We start from the raw sequence: 22457 nt of genomic DNA, 5'->3' as shown, positions 1-22457 counted from the left end.
CGTGTGGCAAAGAGCGTAGAGTGTGGTAGCTCACTACTGTGATGGGGCAGGGTAGTGTGTAGGAAGCTGTGGGATGAGATCTCCAGGAATACATCAATCGGGGTTGGTAATCATAAACACAAGATTCTGCAGGTGCTAGGAACCCAGACCAACACACAAAATGCTGGAGGATTTTGTACACACAGAATCTCAGGGCTGTATGTGGTGTACTTTGGTATTAAAATTTACTTTGACCTTGATTAGTAGGTTAATTGATCACTGTAAATTGTCCAAACAAGAGAAAATCTGCAGATGCTGGAAATCCAAGCAATACACACAAAATGCTGCAGGAACTCAGCCAGAGGAACTTGGAGGATCAGTACACACTGCACTGGTGCTGCAGAAATGCAAATTTCATGACAAATGTGAGCGATGATAAACCTGATTTTGATCTGGATCTCCATTGTGGACTGAGAGAGAGATGGAGGCAGGGAGAGGGGAGTCATGGTTGGAAAAAGGGGAAGGGGCAAGGAAGGGAGCAGGAAGCCCCAGAGAGACGTTCTGTAATGATCAATAAACCAATCGTTTGGAATCAAATGACCTTGCCTAGTACCGCAGGGCTGTGTGTGTCTACACCCACACCACCCCCTCCGACACCCAGCACTCCTTCTCTGCCACCTGTCCCACACCCCTCCCGCAGCGCTCCACCCTCGCTATCCCCAACCTCCTTAACTTCTGCCAGATTTACAAACTCACTCTCCACACCACGTTGACAAATACAGTACTGTGCAAAAGTTTTAGGCACCCTGGATAGATATAATTTTCCTCTATTTCTTTTTTATACAAGTGCCCAAGAGTAAGAGTGTTAGAGGGGCAACAGAAATAGGATGGAGGTGTCATCTTGGTTGTATTTTTGGCTCTCGTGTTCATGATTTGTTCAGTCTTGAGAAGTCCAGTATTGATGCAAATGCTTTTCAACCTGCGGCTAATTTCCCCTCCCCCGTTATCTGTCTTCTGCTCTACCTATTTAAACTAAATTGATCCCAGGGGAAATTTAACCAATTTCCCCCGGGATCAATAAAGTATGGCTATGACTACCTACTTCTCAGCATCTCAGAGTGTTACCACCCACCTGTAGATAGTTTGCTCGCTTTTGGGTTGAGTGTGTGAAAACTGGATGTTGCAAAAATGGGGGGTCATGCAGGTAATGCACAGAGAATGCCGAACGAAGTCAGCAGGTCAGACAGCATTTATTAAATAGTCAACATTTCAGGCCAAGACCCTTCGTAGAAATTACGGGGAAGGAGCCAGAATAAGGTGAATAAGGTGGTTAGGGGGGTGGGGAGAGGAAGAAGTACGAGCTGGAAAGTGATGGAGGGAAGGTAGGAGGGTAGGGGTGACAAAGTGAGAAGCCAGGAGGTGATTGGTGGAACAGTTGAACCGCTGAAGAAGAAAGAATCTGATAGGAGTGTGGTCGATGGGAGAAAGGGCAGGAGTTGCGTCAGAGGAAGGTGAGAGGAGAAGGGTAAGAGGAGAGCCAGGATGGGGAATGGAGGACAATGAGTGGGGGGGGGGGGGAAGAAATGACCAGAAGTCGGAGAAAAGCAAAGTAAAATTTGGTACCTGCCCTTGTATGAAGTAGTGGAATTGCAGCCGAATGTCTTGGTGGAAACTATTTCTCTGTATTGGCTGAAAGCAGAGTTTACGCTCTGACCTTTTTTACAAAGGAAGTTGTGGGAAGAAAGCCAAACAAACCAATCACTGACTGTTATTCACTTCCAAAGTCTGGTGCTTCATAAAAATACAGGGAATATCCTTCCTATTGCCGGATGAGGAGGGGAAATCTTATATTTAGCAGGACTTGACAGCTGGTGGCTTAGAACCAGTCACCTAGATATTTACGATTTCTTCAGTTTTGCTATTTTCTACTGCAGTTAATTTTATGACCGGGGTCAACCCTGAAGTTGCTTGAGAATTGTTTTAAAAATACACAAGACGCTACAATAATTGTCGGTCTGGTAATCATTGACTCTGAGTGGCATCCTCACCGTTCAAAAAACATTGCCGACCACGCATCATCGCCAAGGGTCACCCAAATATTCCAAAGGCGGACAAAGCAGCAACTACCAGCCTCCTTGATCATCCCATCTGTGGAATGAATGGGGGAAGAAAAGACTGCACTTCTCGAGTACCTCCTCAACCCTGTAGGTGCTAATGAAGAGTTTTGGAAGTGTAGTTGCTGTCAGGATTTAGGAGACATGGTCTGCAATAGAACATTACAGCACAGTACAGGCCATTTGGCCCACAATGTTGCACTGACATTTTAATCCACAGAAAGATCGATCTAATCTTCCCCTCCTGCATAGTCTTCCAGTTTTCTATCACCTATATGCCTATCTAAGAGGTTCTTAAATGCCCCTAATGTATCTGCCTCTACCACCACCCCTGGCAGAGCGTTCCACACACCCACCACCCTCTGTATCAGTCAGCTCTGTCCTGGGAAGAAGTGTCTGGCTGTCAACCAAATTTACAGCACTTACCTTGTACACCTCGATCACTCACCTCTCAACTTCCTTCGCTCCAGCGAGAGAAGCCCTAGCTCATCAAGGGCCAATCCTCATAAGGCATGCTCTTTAATCCAGGCAGCACCCTGGTAAATCTTCTCTGCCTACTCTTTAAATTTTCCACTGCTTTCCCATAATGAGACAACCAGAACTGATTTACAATTTTTTAAGTGTAGTCTAACCAAGGGTGCTCTTGAACTCAATCCTCCTGACTAATGAAGGTCAACACAACATAGCCTTCTTAATCACCCTATCAACTTGCATAGCAGCTTTGAGGGATCTATGTGCATGGACCCCAATATCTTTCTGTTCCTCCACACGGCTAAGAGTCCTGCCATTAACCCTGTATTCTGCCTTCAACTTTGACCATCCAGAATGAATCACTTCACACTTTTCTGGCTTGAACTCCATCTGCCACTTCTCAGCCCATCCTGTCTATGATCCATCGTAACCTGCAACTATTTTTTACACTATCCACAACTCCAACAGGGAACTGAATGGCTTACAAAATTAGATGTCTATTCTTTAGTGGTTCGAAAAATGAACGATGATCTTATCAAATTATGTGGGGACAAGACAAGTAGATATTAAGATGCTTCCCTTAGTCAAAGTGGACTCTCTGGAATTCTTTAGCATGGAGAGTGGATCATTTGAGTCAAGTTAAAAAGCAGAAAGATAAATTTTGAACAATCAGGGAATTGAGAGCTGTGGGCAAACTGGCATAGGAGAGGAGATGATGTCCAGGGGACATCAGCCATGACCATACTGAATGCTTGAGGGGCTGAATGGCCTATTCCTGCTCCTATTACTTTAGTTTCTAATGCAAATTTGTCTCTGAATTATTGTGATGTAATCTTGCTTCAAAATATCTGGAAATGGAATCCATTGTACCTGCCTGACCCCACAAGAAATTGAGGTCAAGAAGGAAAACTAAAATCTGGAAAATTCCCTCAGTTGGTTGACTTTTTGAGCTAATACTTTACTCTGTTTGTACAAGTCTATCTGCGGCAGTACGGTGAGCAAATTAACTCCACATTTGGTAGCAATAAGCTCATAATCAGTGAAAGTTGCGGTCACACTTTGGCCAAGTTTAGTTCATCTGCAGGACTTGGAAACTAGAATTTTCTTTTGTTTTTTTAATATAAGGTCACCCTGAACTTGGTGGCGTGATGTCAGGGGTGATGAAGTGAACCTGCAGCTTGTTCACACAATGGTGCAGAATGTTGTACAGTCATGTGCAGGCTCTATGCTGACAGGGATTTGGAGTTGGTAACGTTCTAATGATTCGCCGTTTGTGTACAAGCTCTACCACCTGATATATCCCCACAGTAATATAGAGACCAGACAGATGCAGAGTGCAACAATAAACAGGCCTTGTGTTTGACCGTGTTAGTACGCAAATTTCTTTATTTCAGTTGCTATTTTAATTTGAAGACAATACTGACAATACTGCAGATACTGGAATCTGGTTTCTTCCCCCTTCACCTTGACTGGTTTCGCCTTCCTTTCCTCTCGGCCCAAATCATTTCGCCCCATAGATGCCACCGGACTCAATGAGCTCCTTCAGCCTTTATCTTCCTTATTTAGAAATACAGAGCAGAAACGCGGCCTTCTGGCCCAACAAGCACGCACTGCCCACTTTCACACATGTGACCAATTAGCCTACTAAACTGTACATTTTTGGAATATGGGAAGAAGCCCTTGCAGAGAGTGTGCTAGCTTTTTACAGACAGTAGAGGAATTGATCCCAGATCTCTGGCATTGCTTAGTACTCCCTTTTCAGTGTGTTCTCTCTACGTTTGTTCACTGCCCCCATTCCCTCCCTCTCTGCCTCCATTTCACAGTCATACCCTTTCACAGCACACCATCACTCCCAGTTTCACCCATCAGCTGCCAGCTTCTAGGGCACTCTGCCCTTGTACTGCTATACACTGGCAAACATTCTTATTCCCTCTTGACCCTAACGCAGGGTCTTGTCCTGCGATGTCGACCTACACCTTTTGCTTCCACAGATACTGCCTGACCGCTGAGTTCTTCCAGCGTTCTGGATCTTTTCCACCTTTTAGTTTGATGGATTTGGACAACCTGGGGACAGAAGGATGGATGGGGTCCTGCAGGCAGAGCCTAGAGCGCTACTAAAGACATTAAAGCACAGGAGCTATTGCTCAATAACTTCTGGATTACCACTTGTGCCCTGTGCCAGGTTGTGGAAGTGGCAGGCTTGTGGCTTTGTTTTGTTGCTGAAGTGATGATGTGTGGGTGGGGCTTTGGCACAGTTCCTGGGAAAGCTGGTATCTGCACAGGGGGAAGCCTGGCATGTTGTTGGGGAAGGATTAAACTACCATGGAAGAAGTAAAGGAACTGGTTTCAGATGGAAGTGGAGGTAGGGGCTTAGTAAAGAAGTTTGAAAGAGAATCAAGTTTAATATCATTGGTATATGTCGTGAAATTTTGTCGTTTTGCAGCAGCGGTGGATTGCAATACATAGTAAAAAGACTATAAATTATAAGAAGTATATGTATATTAAAAAAATTAAGTGATTAGTGAAAAAGAGAGAGGAACAAAATAGTGAGGCAGTGTTCACGGATTTATTGTTCATTCAGAAACCATTGAAAAGCAGAGGAAACAAATACTGGGGGAAAAGGAAACACAAATTGCCAGAGGAACTCAGCAGGTCAGGCAGCATCTATGGAAATGAATAAGCAGCTGTCATTTTAGGCCGGGACCCTTCCTCGGGACTGGAGAGGAAGGGGGAAGATGCTAGAGTAAAAAAGTGCAGGGAGAGGAAGGAGGTGGGCAGGAAAAATGAGGCGCTGGAGAAGAAAGAATCCGATAGGAGAGGCGAGTGGACTATAGGAGAAAGGGAAGGAGGAGGGGACCCAGAGGGAGGTGAGAAGAGGTATAGAAATCTATATTCATGCCATCAATTTGGAGGCTACTCAAATGAAATATAAGGTGTTGGGCTAAAAGGTTATCAGGGAAAGTGAAGAGGTGATAGACAGAAGCTACAGGGAGGTAGTCATCCCTAGGCTACAGGGGTCAGAAAACCGGGTCACTGTCAAGAGAGGGAAGGGAAATGCCCGGATACTGGAGAGCACACCTGTGGCTGTCCCCCTCAGCAACAAATATCTTGTTCTGGATGCTGTTGAGGGGGATGACCCGACAGGGGAAGCCCATGGTGACCGGGTCTCTGGCACTGAGCCTGGCGCTGTTGTGCAGGAGAGAAGGAGGGAGAAGAGAAATGCGGTAGTCGTGGGGGATTCCATAGTCAAGGGAATGGACAGGAGATTCTCTGAGCCTGACAGAGATACCCACATGATGTGTTGCCTCCCAGGTGCCAGGATACGGGATGTCTCGGATCGGGTCCTGAATATTCTGAAGGGGGAGGGTGAGCAGCCAGTTGTCTTGGGACATGTTGGTACCAATGACATAGATAGGACAAAGGAGGAGGTCCTGAAGAGAGATTTCCCGGAGTTAGGAAGGAAGCTGAGAAGCAGGACCTCCAGGGTAGTAATCTCGGGACTGCTACCTGTACCACATGCTAGCGAGGGCAAGAATAGTCGGATATTTGGATATTATTGTATATTTGGATTTTCAGAAGGCCTTTGACAAGGTGCCACATATGAGGCTACTTAACAAGATAAGAGCCCATGGAATTACGGGAAAGTTACATACGTGGATAGAGCGTTGGCTGATTGGCAGGAAACGGAGAGTGGGAATAAAGGAATCCTATTCTGGTTGGCTGCCGGTTACCAGTGGTGTTCCAGAGGGGTCCATGTTGGGGCCGCTTCTTTTTACATTGTACATCAACGATTTGGATTATGGAATAGATATGGCTTTGCGGCTAAGTTTGCTGATGATACAAAGATAGGTGGAGGGGCCAGTAGTGCTGAGGAAACGGAGAGTCTGCAGAGAGACTTGGATAGATTGGAAGAATGGGCAGAGAAGTGGCAAATGAAGTACAATGTTGGAAAGTGTATGGTTATGCACTTTGGCAGAAAAAATAAACGGGCAGACTATTATTTAAATGGGGAAAGAATTCAAAGTTCGGAGATGCAACGGGACTTGGGAGTCCTCGTACAGGATACCCTTAAAGTTAACCTCCAGGTTGAGTCAGTAGTGAAGAAGGCGAATGCAATGTTGGCATTCATTTCTAGAGGAATAGAGTATAGGAGCAGGGATGTGATGTTGAGGCTCTATAAGGCGCTGGTGAGACCTCACTTGGAGTACTGTGGGCAGTTTTGGTCTCCTTATTTAAGAAAGGATGTGCTGACGTTGGAGAGGGTACAGAGAAGATTCACTAGAATGATTCCGGGAATGAGAGAGTTAACATATGAGGAATGTTTGTCCGCTCTTGGACTGTATTCCTTGGAGTTTAGAAGAATGAGGGGAGACCTCATAGAAACATTTCGAATATTGAAAGGCATGGACAGAGTGGATGTGGCAAAGTTGTTTCCCATGATGGGGGAGTCTAGTATGAGAGGGCATGACTTAAGGATTGAAGGGCACCCATTCAGAACAAAAATGCGAAGAAATTTTTTTAGTCAGAGGATGGTGAATCTATGGAATTTGTTGCCATGGGCAGCAGTGGAGGCCAAGTCATTGGGTGTATTTAAGGCAGAGATTGATAGGTATCTGAGTAGCCAGGGCATCAAAGGTTATGGTGAGAAGGCGGGGGAGTGGGACTAAATGGGAGAATGGATCAGCTCATGATAAAATGGTGGAGCAGACTCGATGGGCCGAATGGCCGACTTCTGCTACTTTGTCTTGTGGTCTTGTGGTCTACAAAGATGCAGCTTTATTTTTAGAAAGACCTTTAATGCAAAAGGTCTAGGACCTAAAGATGCTGATCTGAGAACATAGTGATTTGTGAGGATATGGTGTACTGATCATTACTGAAGCATACCTTAAAGCAGGGCAGTTGTGTCTGCTACAAGGCTTTTAGATCAGATGTGATCAGCAGTGGGTTAGATGTGAGGGAGCATAGCAGTAATGGCTAAAGAAACACAGTCCTGTGGAAGGATGCTATACTGGAAATAAGGCCAATGAGTTGAACTAATGAAACATAGGGGACATTCACACTGATTGAAAAATTCACTCAGCTCCCAATCAGTCAGAGGGAGACAAGAGAGCAAATCTGTTGACTGATATCTGAGGAGTGCTGAGATAACAGAGTGTCCATCAAAATCAAGTCAAAGTAAAATTTGTTATCCATATATATATTTTCTTGCAGACATTTACAGGAAAACAAAGAAATACAGTAGAATTTATGACTGTGCATAAAAAGACCTACACACAAACCAATGTGTGAAATGCAAATTGTACAAATACTAAGAACGAGTTGTAAAATATCTTTGAGAATGAGTCTGTAGATTGTGTTGTGAGTGAGGTTATCCATGCCATTTCAGGACCCATGGTTGTCAAGGTGCCATTTCAGGACCCATGGTTGTCAAGGTGTCATTTCAGGACCCATGGTTGTCAAGGTGTCATTTCAGGACTCAATGGTTGTCAAGGTGCCATTTCAGGACCCATGGTTGTCAAGGTGCCATTTCAGGACCCATGGTTGTCAAGGTGTCATTTCAGGACCCATGGTTGTCAAGGTGCCATTTCAGGACCCATGGTTGTCAAGGTGTCATTTCAGGACCCATGGTTGTCAAGGTGTCATTTCAGGACTCGATGGTTGTCAAGGTGCCATTTCAGGACCCATGGTTGTCAAGGTGCCATTTCAGGACTCGATGGTTGTCAAGGTGTCATTTCAGGACTCGATGGTTGTCAAGGTGTCATTTCAGGACCTGATGGTTGTCAAGGTGTCATTTCAGGACTCGATGGTTGTCAAGGTGCCATTTCAGGACCCATGGTTGTCAAGGTGCCATTTCAGGACTCGATGGTTGTCAAGGTGTCATTTCAGGACTCGATGGTTGTCAAGGTGTCATTTCAGGACCTGATGGTTGTCAAGGTGTCATTTCAGGACTCGATGGTTGTCAAGGTGTCAATTCAGGACCCGATAGTTGTCAAGGTGTCATTTCAGGACACGATGGTCGTCAAGGTGTCATTTCAGGACCCGATGGTCGTCAAGGTGTCAGTTCAGGACTCGATGGTTGTCGGGTGGCTGGTTCAGGAGTCCAGTGGTTGTAAGGGTAATGGTTACCGTAGGCAATTTCAAATACTTGCACATTAACTGGGACAGTACTAATCCAAATGGGAGCAGAATTCAGGAAAAGCATTCAGTGTATCAAATTCAACAAGAGGGCAGTTCCAGACAGAGTCTGAATCTGAGTGCTGATAGTGGAAGAGTTTAATGAGGGCAGTTATCACTATGCCAATTCTGACTGAATTATGGAAAGATCAAAGAGGAAAATGTCTGAATTGGGTTAAGGCCAACTTTACTAAGATGAGATATGTTTCGGTGAAAATGGACTGACTTGAAGGCACTTGGATATCAAGCACTGATAAATATACACCCATTAAAAGAAAAGGAACAGCTCCTAATTCCAGATGTTGAAGGATGATAAGGAGTAGAAAAAGCAGGGAAAAGGCAAGGTAGGATGTTTATGACAGATGTCTATCTACATAACCTTGAAAGCTCGCAGGAGTCTTGGAAGGACAGCAATGAAATTAAAATGGAATTTAGGAAAGCAAAGCACATAAATTAAAAAAAAAACAATTGGCAGGTAAAATCAAGGGCAACACCAATGTTCTGCTAGACATGTTCCGTGGCATGGTAGCGTAGTGGTTAGCACATCACTCTTCAGCACTAGCTGTCATTGATTGAGGTTCAAATCCCGTCTCTGCCTGTAAGGAGTTTGTACGTTCTCACTGTGACCACGTGGGTTTCTTGCAGGTGCTCCGGTTACCTCCCACATTCCAAAGGCGTATGGTTAGGGTTAGTACGTCCTGGGCTTGCTACCTTTGTGCCGGAAGCATGGCAACACTCGTGGGCTGCCCCCGGCAAAACCCCTGCTCACCTGAGTTGATGCAAAAGACGCATTCCACTATATGTTTTGATGCACATGACAAATAACCCTAATATTTAAAAAAAAATCTTGGCAGATGGTGACCTCCAAGATCACAGAAACACCAGATGCTGCAGGGATTTGCACGTGTAGTTTATTTACCCTTTCAAAGCGTGCATAAAAGATTTTGAACCCTCACAAGGTATCAGTCAGGCCCTGATGGTGTATCTGGTAGGGCTTTGAAAACCTTTTTATTTTGATATATATATGGTACTTGCTGTAACTTATAGTTTTTATGTACTGCTGCCACAAAACAACAAGTTTCATGACCCAGAACTGTGAGATTAAACCTGATCCTGATTCTGCCAAAAGGAACGTGCAAATGAGTGAAACAGAAGAGGAATGGAAAGAGAAGATGTTATCTGAGAGCTGACTGGTAGTTTGAGTGTGGAGGTGGAAGACGCGTGTAGTTCTGAATGAAAACTTTGGATTAAACTTTGTGAAAGTGATACATAATACAGGCAATGTAATGAAGGAGGGAAAATGTGAATCATTTGAAATTAGAAGCGTTGTGCGTGTGTTAAGTGGTGCAGCTTTTAAAAAATGTAGTATGTTACTATACCAGTATAAAATGTATCCCTGCCCTTCAACAGAAGCAAGGGTGGAAATAGCACAGGATCTGACTGTAATTTTCCAGTGCTCTTTGGAAATGATGTGGCGCTGGGAGACTGGCAGAATGATGGCGCGGAGCCTTGTTTAAAAAGGGAGGAGGGAACAGACCATGTGACTGCACGCCAGTCAGGCCGACATTGGTGATAGAAGTTTGTTTATTGTTTATTGAGATACAGTGTGGGACAGGCCCTTTTGCCCTTTGAAACACGCCGCCCAGCAGTACACCTATTTAATCCTCACCTAATCACAGGACAATTTACAATGACCAATTAACTTACCAACCGGTACGTCTTTGGACTGTGGGAGGAAACCAGAGCAGCCTGAGGAAACCCACGTGGTCAGGGGGAGAACGTACAAACTCCTTACAGACAACGGCGGGAATTGGTTGTTAATGCTAAAGGCACATTTCACTGTACGTTTTGATGTACGTGTGATAAATGAATCTGAATCTGGTTGGAATTTGGCTGGAAAAAAATGAGGTGTGTATTTAGGCAGAGCAAACAAGGAGAGGAAATGCACCATAAGTAGTGGGAGTATCAGGAAGAATGAAGGAAGTCAGGAACTTTCCTGATGGCTGAACACTGATGCATACCGGTACGGGATGCTGTTGGCTTGCTTCAATTGCTTGCACGGTGTGTATTTTCTTCTTTCTCTCCTTCTCTGCACAATGGTTTTTGGGCTTTTTTAAAAATTGCGCTATTTGAGTCTCTTGCTTTGTGGCTGCCTATAAGCAGACAAATTTCAAGGTGCATAATTTATACATTCTTTGATAATCAATGTGCTTTGAATCATAGCTAGCTGATGAACTTCGATGTGCCCTTCTTTACGGTGTTAGCAAATCAATTGCATTGCCTGTCTTTTCATACATCTTTCAACTGAAATCAAATCAATTGCTCATCTTCCAAACAAGGTGGCGCCAGCGAGCAACGTGACCAGTGGCGACGTCCTGCCGACAGTTCACGAAACTTCTTTTACTACCTCTTTCAAATATGATTCTATCACTAAGCTGCGTGCGCTGGAATCTGTGATTTACATTTTGATGGTGCGATTTGGGGCCCATTGAGTGACCTGGCACTCTGCTGGTCCCAAAGGAGTTCAAGGTGTGGAGCAAAGTGTGCAGCTTGCAGCTAGGGCACGAGCCCATGGTCGACTCCATTGCTTCCCTCTGGTTGAAGCATCGGGGGCGCGAGCCCATGATTGACTCCATTGCCTCTCTCTGATTGAGGCTTTGAGTAAGGTTGAAGTCAATGAAGACGAGAGCAGTGGATGGGTGTGTGTTCGACGGCGTCTGCCTGTGTTTGACCGCCCTCAGACACAGGGTTCCCCCTCCGTCTGTTTAGCTGCTGTCGGAGGAAAGTGCAGGAGTCTTGGGATCCATGTCGCCAGGAGATTGGTGAAGCTGTGGATTCATTCTGAGGGAGTTTGAGGCTCATGTTACATGTAATCTGGATTTTAGTTACTCTTTTGCTGGTTTTGAGTGGTGATGCTCAAGTACATGACATATGTACATCACCACAGCACTGGATGTTGTATAAATCCTTCCCACAGTGCTGTCTTAGTGCATGTTTCTATTTATGTCGAGATTTCTATGTCATTGATATAGATTTTTACTTCTTTATTCATCGTGCAATTGCAAAGAAAACATGGCAACACCTCTACTTCCTTAGGAGTCTGTGGAGATTTGTCATGACACCTAAAACTTTGACAAACTTCTATAGATGTGTAGTAGAGAGAATATTGACTGGCTGCATCACAGCCTGATATGGAAACACCAATCCCTTGAACAGAAATCCTGCAAAAAGTAGTGGATATGGCCCAGTCCATTGTGGGTAAAGCCCTCCTGACCATTGAACGCATCTACATGAAACGCTGTCGCATGAGAGCAGCACCCGTCATGAGGGCCCCCACCACCCAGGACATGCTCCCTTCTCACTGCGGCCTTAGGGAAGAAGGAACAGGAGCCTCAGGACTCTCACCATCAGGTTCAGGAACAGTGACTACCCCTCAACCATCAGGCTCTTGAACCAAAGGGGATAACTTCACTCAACTTCACTTGCCCCATTGTTAGAAAGTTCTCACATCCAATGGACTCTTCATCTCATGTTCTCGATATTTATTGCTTATTTATTTATTAATTACTATTTTTTCATCTTTTTGTATTTCAGTTTGTTCTCGCTTGCACTCTGGTTGAACGCCCTAGTTGGGCAGTCTTTCATTGATTCTGTTATAGTTATTCTCCTGTAGATATGTTGAGAAAATGAATGAACTTTGAATGTTATAGCATGGAGGAGAACCTTTGCTTTAACGTGGTAGAGATGAATTGGTAATTCCCTGTCATTCCCATTTGCAACCTGTCCTGTTTGTGATTGAGAATGATTTTATGTGTCTAACAGGTAAGTGTTGTGCACTCACTGTCTATGGGTGGAGAACCGACTGGAAGTCACAAGTCCCGTGATCACTTCATCTTACGTTGCTGATAATAGACTCAGTCCTTTGGAGTGTGTGTGAATGACGTTATGGCAAACACTGTGTAGCCGAGTGTATCAGAGCGTGGTGAACTATTTGAATTCTCTACCCCATGGCCTCTGCCATTGATCACATTCAGAATTGGAAGCAACAGATTTCTGCACATATTGAAAAATCAAGGGGTGTGGGAACTATGCTAAAAAATGGTGATTGGGGTAGGTCAGACACAAGCTTGTTGAATGGCAGAGTTGGCTGGTGAAACAGGATCAAACTTTTAGTTCCAATATATCAGTGTGTAAAGAGTGTTTGCATTTATATTCTGAGGACAGGCTAAGTTTGATGTACTGTCCGAAGACTGTGAAAATAGATTCTGCCAAGCACAGACTCAATGCTGCTTTATATTAAAACTCAGTTTAAGGAGACTGCTTGTTCTGTGTAGGCACAATTTGCTCTGGTGCACAAAGATTCTGTTCAAGTGGACTTTGTTGAACACAGCAGCGTTGTGTGTAGAGGCTCTGTTTAAGTAAACCCAGTTTGGTTGGCCAGGGATTCAGGTGGTTGTTGTTATGCATGTATTTAGGAGTTCGATGATATAGTAGAGGCTGCCTCCTTTGCATTTTTGGCTCCTCAGCCAGTTTCTGGAGATCAAAAATGATTTGCTTCTATTCTGGTTCTGCGATTTCTGAGGTGGAAAATGATAACGTGGGAGCTGCAAATACGTCCGTAGACGAGACAGGAAGTGCATGAGGGAGCAAGCGGGTGTGCAGTTTTTTATGCTCCTTCTGTAGCCACGGCAACCAGGTGAAAATTGTAGACAGTGCAGTTTAAACTGTTCAAGCTCCTTGCTAGGAATGCAGATCTGCTTGGTTCTAAGCAAGGGTGCCACATTTGCGTCACAGTTAGCACAACGCTTTACCGTGATCAGTGGTTGGGGTTCGATTCCTGCCACTGGTTTGTAAGGAGTTTGTATGTTCTCCTCGTGACTGTGTGGCATTTTCTCCTGGTGCTCGGGTTTCCTCCCACATTCCAAAGATGTACGATTAGGCTTTGAGAGTTTTGGGCATGTTATATTGGTGCTGGAAGCATGGCTCATCACATTGGATTTACTTTAATTTATACTTTATTGTCGCCAAACAATTGATACTAGAACGTACAATCATCACAGCAATATTTGATTCTGCGCTTCCTGCTCCCTGGAGTACAAATCGATAGTAAATATTTAAAATCTAAATTATAAATCATAAATAGAAAATAGAAAAGGGAAAGTAAGGTAGTGCAAAAAAAACTGAGAGGCAGGTCCGGATATTTGGAGGGTACAGCCCAGATCTGGGTCAGGATCCGTTCAGCAGTCTTATCACAGTTGGAAAGAAGCTGTTCTCAAATCTGGCCGTATGAGTCTTCAAGCTCCTGAGCCTCCTGCCGGAGGGAAGAGGGATGAAAAGTGTGTTGGCTGGGTGGGTCGTGTCCTTGATTATCCTGGCAGCACTGCTCCGACAGCGTGCGGTGTAAAGTGAGTCCAAGGATGGAAGATTGGTTTGTGTGATGTGCTGCGCTGTGTTCACGATCTTCTGCAGCTTCTTCCAGTCTTGGACAGGACAACTTCCATACCAGGTTGTGATGCACCCTAGAAGAATGCTTTCTATGGTGCATCTATAAAAAATAGTGAAGGTTTTAGGGGACAGGCCAAATTTCTTTAGCTTTCTCAGGAAGTAAAGGCACTGGTGGGCCTTCTTGGCAGTGGACTCTGCTTATTTGGACCAAGTCAGGTCATTTGTGATATTGACCCCGAGGAACTTAAAGCTTTTGACCTGTTCCACTTGCGCACCACCGATGTAAATTAGGTCTTGCGGTCCGCTACTCCTTCTGAAGTCAACAACCAATTCCTTCATCTTGCTGACATTGAGGGATAGGTTATTATCTTCACACCATGCCGCCAGGTTCTTAACTTCCTCTCTGTACTCAAACTCATTACCTGAGATACGGCCTACAATTGTTGTGTCAAATCAATTCTTCGCTGATTGGTTTTGACCTGACCAACACGTTTCATTGTAAATTTTGATGTCCCTGTTATGAATAAAGCTAATCTTTCTTTCACATTAAGTGTGCGATTTAGCTGGTGAGAATGGACTGTGCATCAAGTTAACGTTCCCTCTTTCCATTTTGCTAATTTCCATCAGCCACTGCAACAACCAAACTCATTAAAGTTCTTTAGGTTTTCTTGATTATTGTTTTAGGATATATTTATTCTGTGTGAACCCTGACATTCCCAAAGTAGTATGTGCAGAGTTATTCATGAACAGGAATGCCATACATTGCAATGGTTACATTCCACAGAGCTGGAAAACCACAGCTGCAACGTCAGTTTATTTAACAAAAATAAAGTCACAAGAATTTACGTTCTTCAGAACATGGTCTACTCTGGGGTCCAATAGTTGCTTAAACCCAAACAGTACTGCCATGCAAATGTTCAGCACTCTACAATTATTTCTCTATTCTGACCCTTATCCCCAGTCTTTCTCTCTACAAGGTGTCCACTTTCTGCATCCAGTCTACCTCCTTCCTTCAGCCTCACCCTTAACCTGCTTCAGACACTGCTCGAGGCTTGTGTCTTGCCTCTTCTCTGGGTCTGTCCCTCGGTCGGTTCTGTTTGCCAGAGGAGTTGATCCTTATTTTTGGCCAAGCTGAGGGATGAAATATTTTACATCACTGAGCAAACACTCTTGGGTCATGCAGTATCCAGCAATCCACGTTGAAGCTGCTTCCACAATCCCTCCTAAACAAGTGACTCGAGATCAATGGCACTATGGCACTGGTGCAATTTCGCATTTCCTTTGCTGCCACGTGGATGGGATTGTTTATTCGTATCAGAGTATTGGTGATTGTGGGGCGGGACTGGTTCATTTCAATGGACTTTTAGATGTTTGCTTTATCCACCGTCCTCTTACAGAAGTGACACGCCCTGTGCAAACAATTCACGAAAAAGCCAATAATCACCAACATTTCTTCACATTGAGTGTTGTCCCAAAAGATTCAGCCCATGTTGAGTAGGTTATTAAAGGAGAATTCACCACTCTTCACACGATTCAGGCCGATACAATCCTGCAAGATGATCCCAAGTTACTCTCTAGCTAAAGATCTTTTACACACAAATCCACCATGGGTGCTTATTCATGGTAAGCTGAGTGCTCCCAGTCTGAGAAACAAACACAATTTGATTGGAAGCTGGGAACACTTCAAGTCCATGTTCATGTCAAGGCCAAGACTCTTCCCATGAAATCTCAGCCAAAATGTTTCATTAGGATTTGTGCTGATCTAAACCACTGTATAACCTTAGTTGTTATGTGCCATTTTGCAAGAATGTTTTCACTGTGTTAATTATTCTGTTCACCCGGAGGGAACAAGATGTTGAAACTGGCAACTTATTAACAGATGGAGAATATTAGTTCAGATGAAGTCAGCAGTCTCTGGCAAGATTGTCCTGGAGACCACGTGATTAAACTTTGCTGTGAGCATCCTAAAGGAGATATCAATCAACACACATCAAAGTTGCTGGTGAACGCAGCATCTGTAGGAAGAGGTGCAGTCGACATTTCGGGCCGAAACCCTTCGTCAGGACTGAAGGAAGAGCTTTAGGGAGGGATTGAAGAATGCTGGTAGTTGAAAAAAACAGTAATTTGAAAGACAAAGGGGTGGGGGAGGGGAAGCAGGGAGGTGATTGGCAGGAGAACAATGCGCAGTAGTAGAAGGAGGCGGAACTATGAGGGAGGTGATGTGAGATAAGGATAGAGGAAGGGAGGGGGAAGTAATTACTGGAAGTTGGAGAATTCTATGTTCATACCAAGGGGCTGGAGACTACCTAGACAGTATATGAGGTGTTGCTCCTCCAACCTGAGTTTAGCCTCATCATAGCAGTAGAGGAGGCCATGTATGGACATATCTGAATGGGATGGTCAAGAATGATCCAGCCATGGAGAATAATTATGGCTCTGTTTGCTTTCCCATTGGTGAGAGCAGCAGCGCACTGTGATGACAGACATGTCGGATAAGCAATGGCAGGAGCATGAGGCGGGACCTTTGGAGGTCATGTGATGGAACCTCCAGGAGTAGAATTCGTCCAACCAGGACTGGCAATGCTGTCACCTGATACCCATTACAAGATGGCTCTCAGATGGTTTGAAAGCCTCTTACACTGGGACCCCTGGTGGCCTATTTAGGATTTACAGTCTTGCAAATGATACCGAGCCTAAATTGGCTTGAAATATTTAGTCTATTGATCTCTAACATAAGAAGTAAAAGTAAAAGGCAATGACTGCTGATGGAATATTTGCTTGAACGGATTCTGTATTACGGTTAGAAGGAGATTAACACGCAGAGAAAATGGTGGAGGAACTCAGCAGGTCAGGCGGCATCCATAGAGGGAAATAAACAGTTGATGTTTAACTGAGACCCTTCGTCACCAACTAGTGGTACAGCACAGCAGCAGGCCATTCAGCCCATCAGGTTGGTGCTGGCCTGATTTTCTGCCTTGTCACATTAATCTGAACTGGAGTCCACATACCTATCCAAGCTTCTCTTAAATTTTACAACTGAATGCATGTCTACCACTTCCACTGGCAGCTTGCTTGGGTTGGCACAACATTGAGGGCTGAAGGGCCTGTACTGTGTGATACTGTTCTATGTTCAGACCCACACTAACCCCTGGGTGAAGAGGTTTTCCTTTTGATTCTCTTGAATATTTCACCAATCACCTCCAGTTCTAGATTCACCTAACTTGTATAGGATGCAGTAATTCAGGGTTGTAGAACTGGTTAAGTTCACAGACACAGGCTGGGCTAATAGTTTTCATTTGATCAGTAAATCTACCCTTGTACACAATATACCATATTCTGCCTCTCTTTGCTAGAAACTCCAGTCATAGAACAGAGAAATCTGGAGCACATTATAAACCCTTCAGCCCATAACATTGTGCCAACCATGTAACCTACTCTAGAAACTGCCTAGGAATTCCCTACCCTCTATTTTGTTTAAGCTCCATGTTCCCATCTAAGAGTCCCTATTGTATCCACCTCCACCACCATTACTGGCAGTGCATTCCACACACCCGCCCCTCTCTGTATGAAAAACTTGCCTTGGACATCCCCCCTGAGACTGCTTCCAAGCACCTTAAAACTATGCCCCCTTGTGTTAGCCATTTCAGTCCTGGGAAAAAGCCTCTGATCAATGCCTCTCATCATCTTATACACCTCTATCAGGTCACCTCTCATCCTCCGTCGCTCCAAAAAGGCCGTGTTCACTCAACCTATTCTCATAAGAGAGGCCAGATCCTTGTAAATCTCCTCTGCACTCTCTCCACAGTATCCACATCCTTCCTGTAGTGAGGTGACCAGGTGACCACACAACACAGATGACTGACTCACTCTCACTATCCCCTTTTGTCCATGGTGGATGAATCCTCTGAACCAACAGAATATGCTGAATTCCAGTGTCTGTAGAACCGAATGTCACCAGAGATATTTTATTCCACTTCCTTCTCCTTCAGTCATAAGACTGGTATTAAAGGCTGCTTCCATTTGGAAAGTGATGCCCCCACGCATTGAACTGCTAACATCGAGTCAGTATTACCAAGCTCACTTGCTGCCTTTCTCCGAGCAGCATTTGAACACTTTCCCTCCAGTCTTCCATGAGATTCAAAGGCAACTGTTTGACTTGGATGTACAGCCTTTCCAGTATTTTGTGGAGAGGTTAAAGGCACAGCAGGAAATACTTGCAGCGTTTCTGTCTGAGCATGAGATCTGCAGTTTGTCTTTCAAGCTCGATGCGAGGAGACAGGGAATTGCATATCGCAATTAGCGCTGGGCGTTTCTACAGAACAGAAATTTCAATACAATGTATTTCTACATCACATTGCTGATGTAATGTAGGTTGGGCCCTTGTTGATATTTGGGGCGTTTATATATGCTTGAGTACCACTGGAATCACAACAGCTTTTATTCATTGTCAAACTGTTCAAAGATCGGTTTTATTTGTCACAATTACATCAAAACGGTGAAATACGTCATTTGTGTCAACAATGAGGGTGTAAGCACAAAATAATCTGCAGATGCTGTGATCAAAGCAACACTTTCAGTACGCTGGATGAACTCAGCAGGTCAGGCAGCATCCGTTAGAAACGATGAGAAGACGTCTCGGGCCGGAACCCTTCGTCAGGACTGAAGAATGAAAGATGGGGAAGGATTTGAAGAATGCTTGTAGCGTCAGTTGAAGGACCAGTAATTTGAAAGACAAAGGAGTGAGGGAGGGAAAGCATTGACGTCATAGCCCTGAAAACAGTGGGTAGTAGAAGAAGGAGGCGGAACCATGAGGGAGCTGGGGGAGGGGGTAGACTGACATAGGGATAGAGGAAGGGAGGGGGAGGGAATTACCGGAAGTTGGAGAATTCAATGTTCATGCCAAGGGGCTGGAGACTACCTGACGGTATATGAGCTGTTGCTCCTCCAACCTGAGTTTAGCCTCATCATGGCAGTAGAGGAGGCCATGTATGGACATATCTGAAAGGGAGTGGGAAGCAGAATTGAAGTGGGTGGCTACCAGGAGATCCTGTCTGTTGTGGCGGACGGAGTGGAGGTGCACATTGAGGGTGTGTTGGGGGGAAACCCACGGATGGCGCCATGCGTCAGTGCCAACATAACTTGCTCACGGTAACGAACTGTGTGTCTTTGGAGTTTGGGCGGAAACCAGAGCACCTGGTGTCAACCCATGTGGCCACAGAGAGATCGTGCAAACTCCTTACAGACAGCAGTGGGTTGCTGGTGCTGTGTGCTACCAAGCCACCCGTCCACTTTGATGTAATTTATGCAATTTTCTCATTGCACTGTAACTACCTTTCACTACTGGAGTCTTTTCCTGTGTGTTCTATACATGAGGCCATTTGCTTCCAAGCTACTCTCAGTACAGGAGTAGGGAATTTGGTCCCTTGTGCCTGCTCCACCATTCTCCAAGATCTGAGCTGATCTTTTAGCTCAGTGATACTTTCCTGCGCTGATTTTAAATTCCTGACTCACTTGATCTTTAACAAACACAGCAAATGACCCTTTGTAATATTCTTAAGAGCTGCAGAACTTCACAATGTTTGAGATGAAGAAGTTTCTTCTCATCGTGATCCGAAAGGACAGTACCTTATTTTAAGATTGCAGTCTAGATGGCACTAAGGTGTCAACTGTATCAAGGTCATGGCTCAGAATTTAAGATTCGTAGAGGTGGTTTTGGGGACAGAGAGGGGTGTTAATGATCAGGTTCGGGTTTAGGGAGGAGTGTGAGGGAATTAGAGCAGTGGTCCCCAACCTCCGGGCCGCGAAGCATGCAGGGGTGCAGTCGTGGCTATCCCTCGAGGTCGAGGATGATGGTCTTTGTTCTGAAGAAGTGGCCCACAGAGTGAAGACGCCTGTGCGTGTATTTGTTTAATGTGTACTTGATGTTGCACTCCAAGAAGCACACGATACTTCACAAATCAACTAACTGATTCCAATGGCATGGAAACCACGACGATTGGAGCTGATGGATTGTTGCAGCCTTTATCCGCCTTCACAGCCGTTGAGTTCGAAGTAACTTCGTCCGCCTGTTCCACCACTGAGGTCTTGGTTGGATTGTTCTTTGTCAGGGACCTCACCCTCGACCTTACCGCCATGGGTGACCCTACCAGGAGCATAGCTCCAGACGGAATCACTCTCGAGATCACAGGACCACACAAGCTTCTCCACCGCGACAAGGTGACAATCCACGGAGAAGAGGGGTGCAGTGGTAGCCGGGATGCACCCAGCACATCTCTAAGAAAAAAGCCAAAATAAACAAGCTGATTAATTAGGTGCCACCTGGCACGTAAATGTCGGCCAAGATCAGAGGCGATTGCCGATCTGGGCCAACATTTACGTGCCGGGTGGCACCTAATTAATTAGCTTGTTTATTTCGGCTTTTTTTCTTAAAGATGTGCTGGGTGCGTCACGGCTACCACTGCACGACTGCGTGCTTCGCGGCATTGGTCCGTGGCCCGGAGGTTGGGGAATACTGAATTAGAGGACAGGCTAGAAGCTAAGCCTCCATTCTGTGTTTGAAGGGTAGTGGTGTGGATGTTGTCAGATTTCAGGTTGGCTGATGAGCTAGGATGGGGGGAGGGGGTGGTGGAGTGTCCCCAGGTACGCAAGTCAGCAAGACTGGAGTTTGAGGCCTAGTGTTCAGGGTCCTGTCATCGGCGAGTCTGGAGCTCGAGGAATGGAGTTTGGGTCCTCATTTATCGTCATTAGTAATATCGAAGACTGAAGCCCGTAGGTCGATTGGAAAGCCTGAAGGAAAGAGCTTGGAATCTCTGCGAGCCCGCCGGCGATGTTGAAGGGCCAATGACTGCAAATTGATGGTAGAGGACTAGCCACGGGGCTTTTTGATGAGGAGGAACTAATATTGTTGTAAGAGTGCATGAAAATGGTGGTTGGACAATGATGTCATCACTGCAAAGATTTAGATCAGTCAAGATTTAACAGCAAATTAATGATAGCCAGATGTTTTTGCTCACACAGTATATTTTATAGTAATTTGGGTGCATGGATGATGGTGAATCCTAAATATGCAGGTTGTGCTCTCTTCTATTACCGACAGGAAGGAGGTACAGAAGCCTTAGGCCACACACCACCAGGTTCAGGAACACTTACTGCCCTTCAGTCAACAAGCTCCTGACCCAGTGTGGGTAATTTCATTCACCACAACACTCACTGATCATTGAACACAACCTATGAACACACATTCAAGGACTCTACAGCGGATGTTCTCAATATTATTTATTTGTTGTTATTGTTATCGCTTTCCTTTATGTATTTGCACGGTTTGTCAGACTTTGAGTTGTTGCTCATTGATTCTATTCTATTACTTTGGTCTACAGTGAATGCCTGCAAGAAAATGAATTCTCAGGGCAGTATTTGGTGACATGTACATCCTTCATTCATTATGTACCATGTTGTATGACATGGCCAGTCATTGTTATTCCACAACCATGATTGTTCTTGGCAAATCTATCTACAGAAGCAGTTTTCCGTATACATACTGTACTTCGATAATAAATTTACTTTGAACTTTGAAAGGCAGTGGAAATAGCATCATACAGCACAGAACTGGTCTTGCAACTAGTATAAACTTGTCCCCTGTAGAGCCGGACTGAACAACAACATTTTAAAGGGAATTGCAAATTTATAAATAGAAAATTACAAGGTTGCAAAGGAAATAGAATGCCAGGCTGTAGACAGGAAACAGAATGGGAATAATTAGACAATACTCTCAAATTGTTGGCACAAAAGATGGCCTTCTTTTGTATTGTGTGGTTCTATAATTAGCTCTTCTTTCTTCTTAAAGCCTGAACGTAGGAGGAAGAACAAGGAAAGGTGAAAAGAAAGCAGAGACTTCTTGTCCTACTGTTTGGAGTGTTATTCCTGGTCTATTATTTAATAGACTATATGAATTGATGATTACCAACTTTCTCCTCTGTGGACTTCATCAGCACTGAACCTCCTGTTCCTGTGAGTAATCTCATCTGGAGTCATAGTCATAGAACTCTGCACCACAGTGACAGGCCGACTGGGCCATATGATCCATGCCAGCCCAGTCTTCTGCGTAATCCAATCTACCTGCACTTGGAACATACCCCTCCATACCTCCCTCATCCATGTGCCTATCCAAACATAAATGTTATAATTGAACCTGCATCTACAGCTTCCACTGGCAACTCTGCACTTGCATCACCCTCTGAGTGAAGAACTTCTCCCTCGGGTTCCCTTTAAATATTA

The 22457-nt window shown here is 44.7% G+C and overlaps 1 protein-coding gene across 11 annotated transcripts in view; it reads left to right on the top strand.

Moving 5' to 3' along the window:
* eva1ba (eva-1 homolog Ba (C. elegans)) overlaps positions 1-22457 on the top strand; it is a 123249-nt gene that overhangs the window by 61529 nt on the left and 39263 nt on the right. For 7 of the 11 annotated variants that reach the window (XM_063033547.1, XM_063033546.1, XM_063033539.1 and 4 more), the window contains one exon: positions 22027-22190. The exons of the other annotated variants lie outside the window; for them this stretch is intronic. The gene's annotated coding sequence lies outside the window, so the exon portion shown is untranslated. The remainder of the gene's footprint in view (positions 1-22026; positions 22191-22457) is intronic. 11 annotated transcript variants of the gene reach the window in all.

Source organism: Mobula hypostoma, chromosome 26, assembly GCF_963921235.1.
Source record: "Mobula hypostoma chromosome 26, sMobHyp1.1, whole genome shotgun sequence".
Lineage (NCBI taxonomy): Eukaryota > Metazoa > Chordata > Chondrichthyes > Myliobatiformes > Myliobatidae > Mobula > Mobula hypostoma.
Note: the sequence above shows the minus strand (reverse complement) of the source record. Positions and strands in the feature narration are given on the sequence as shown.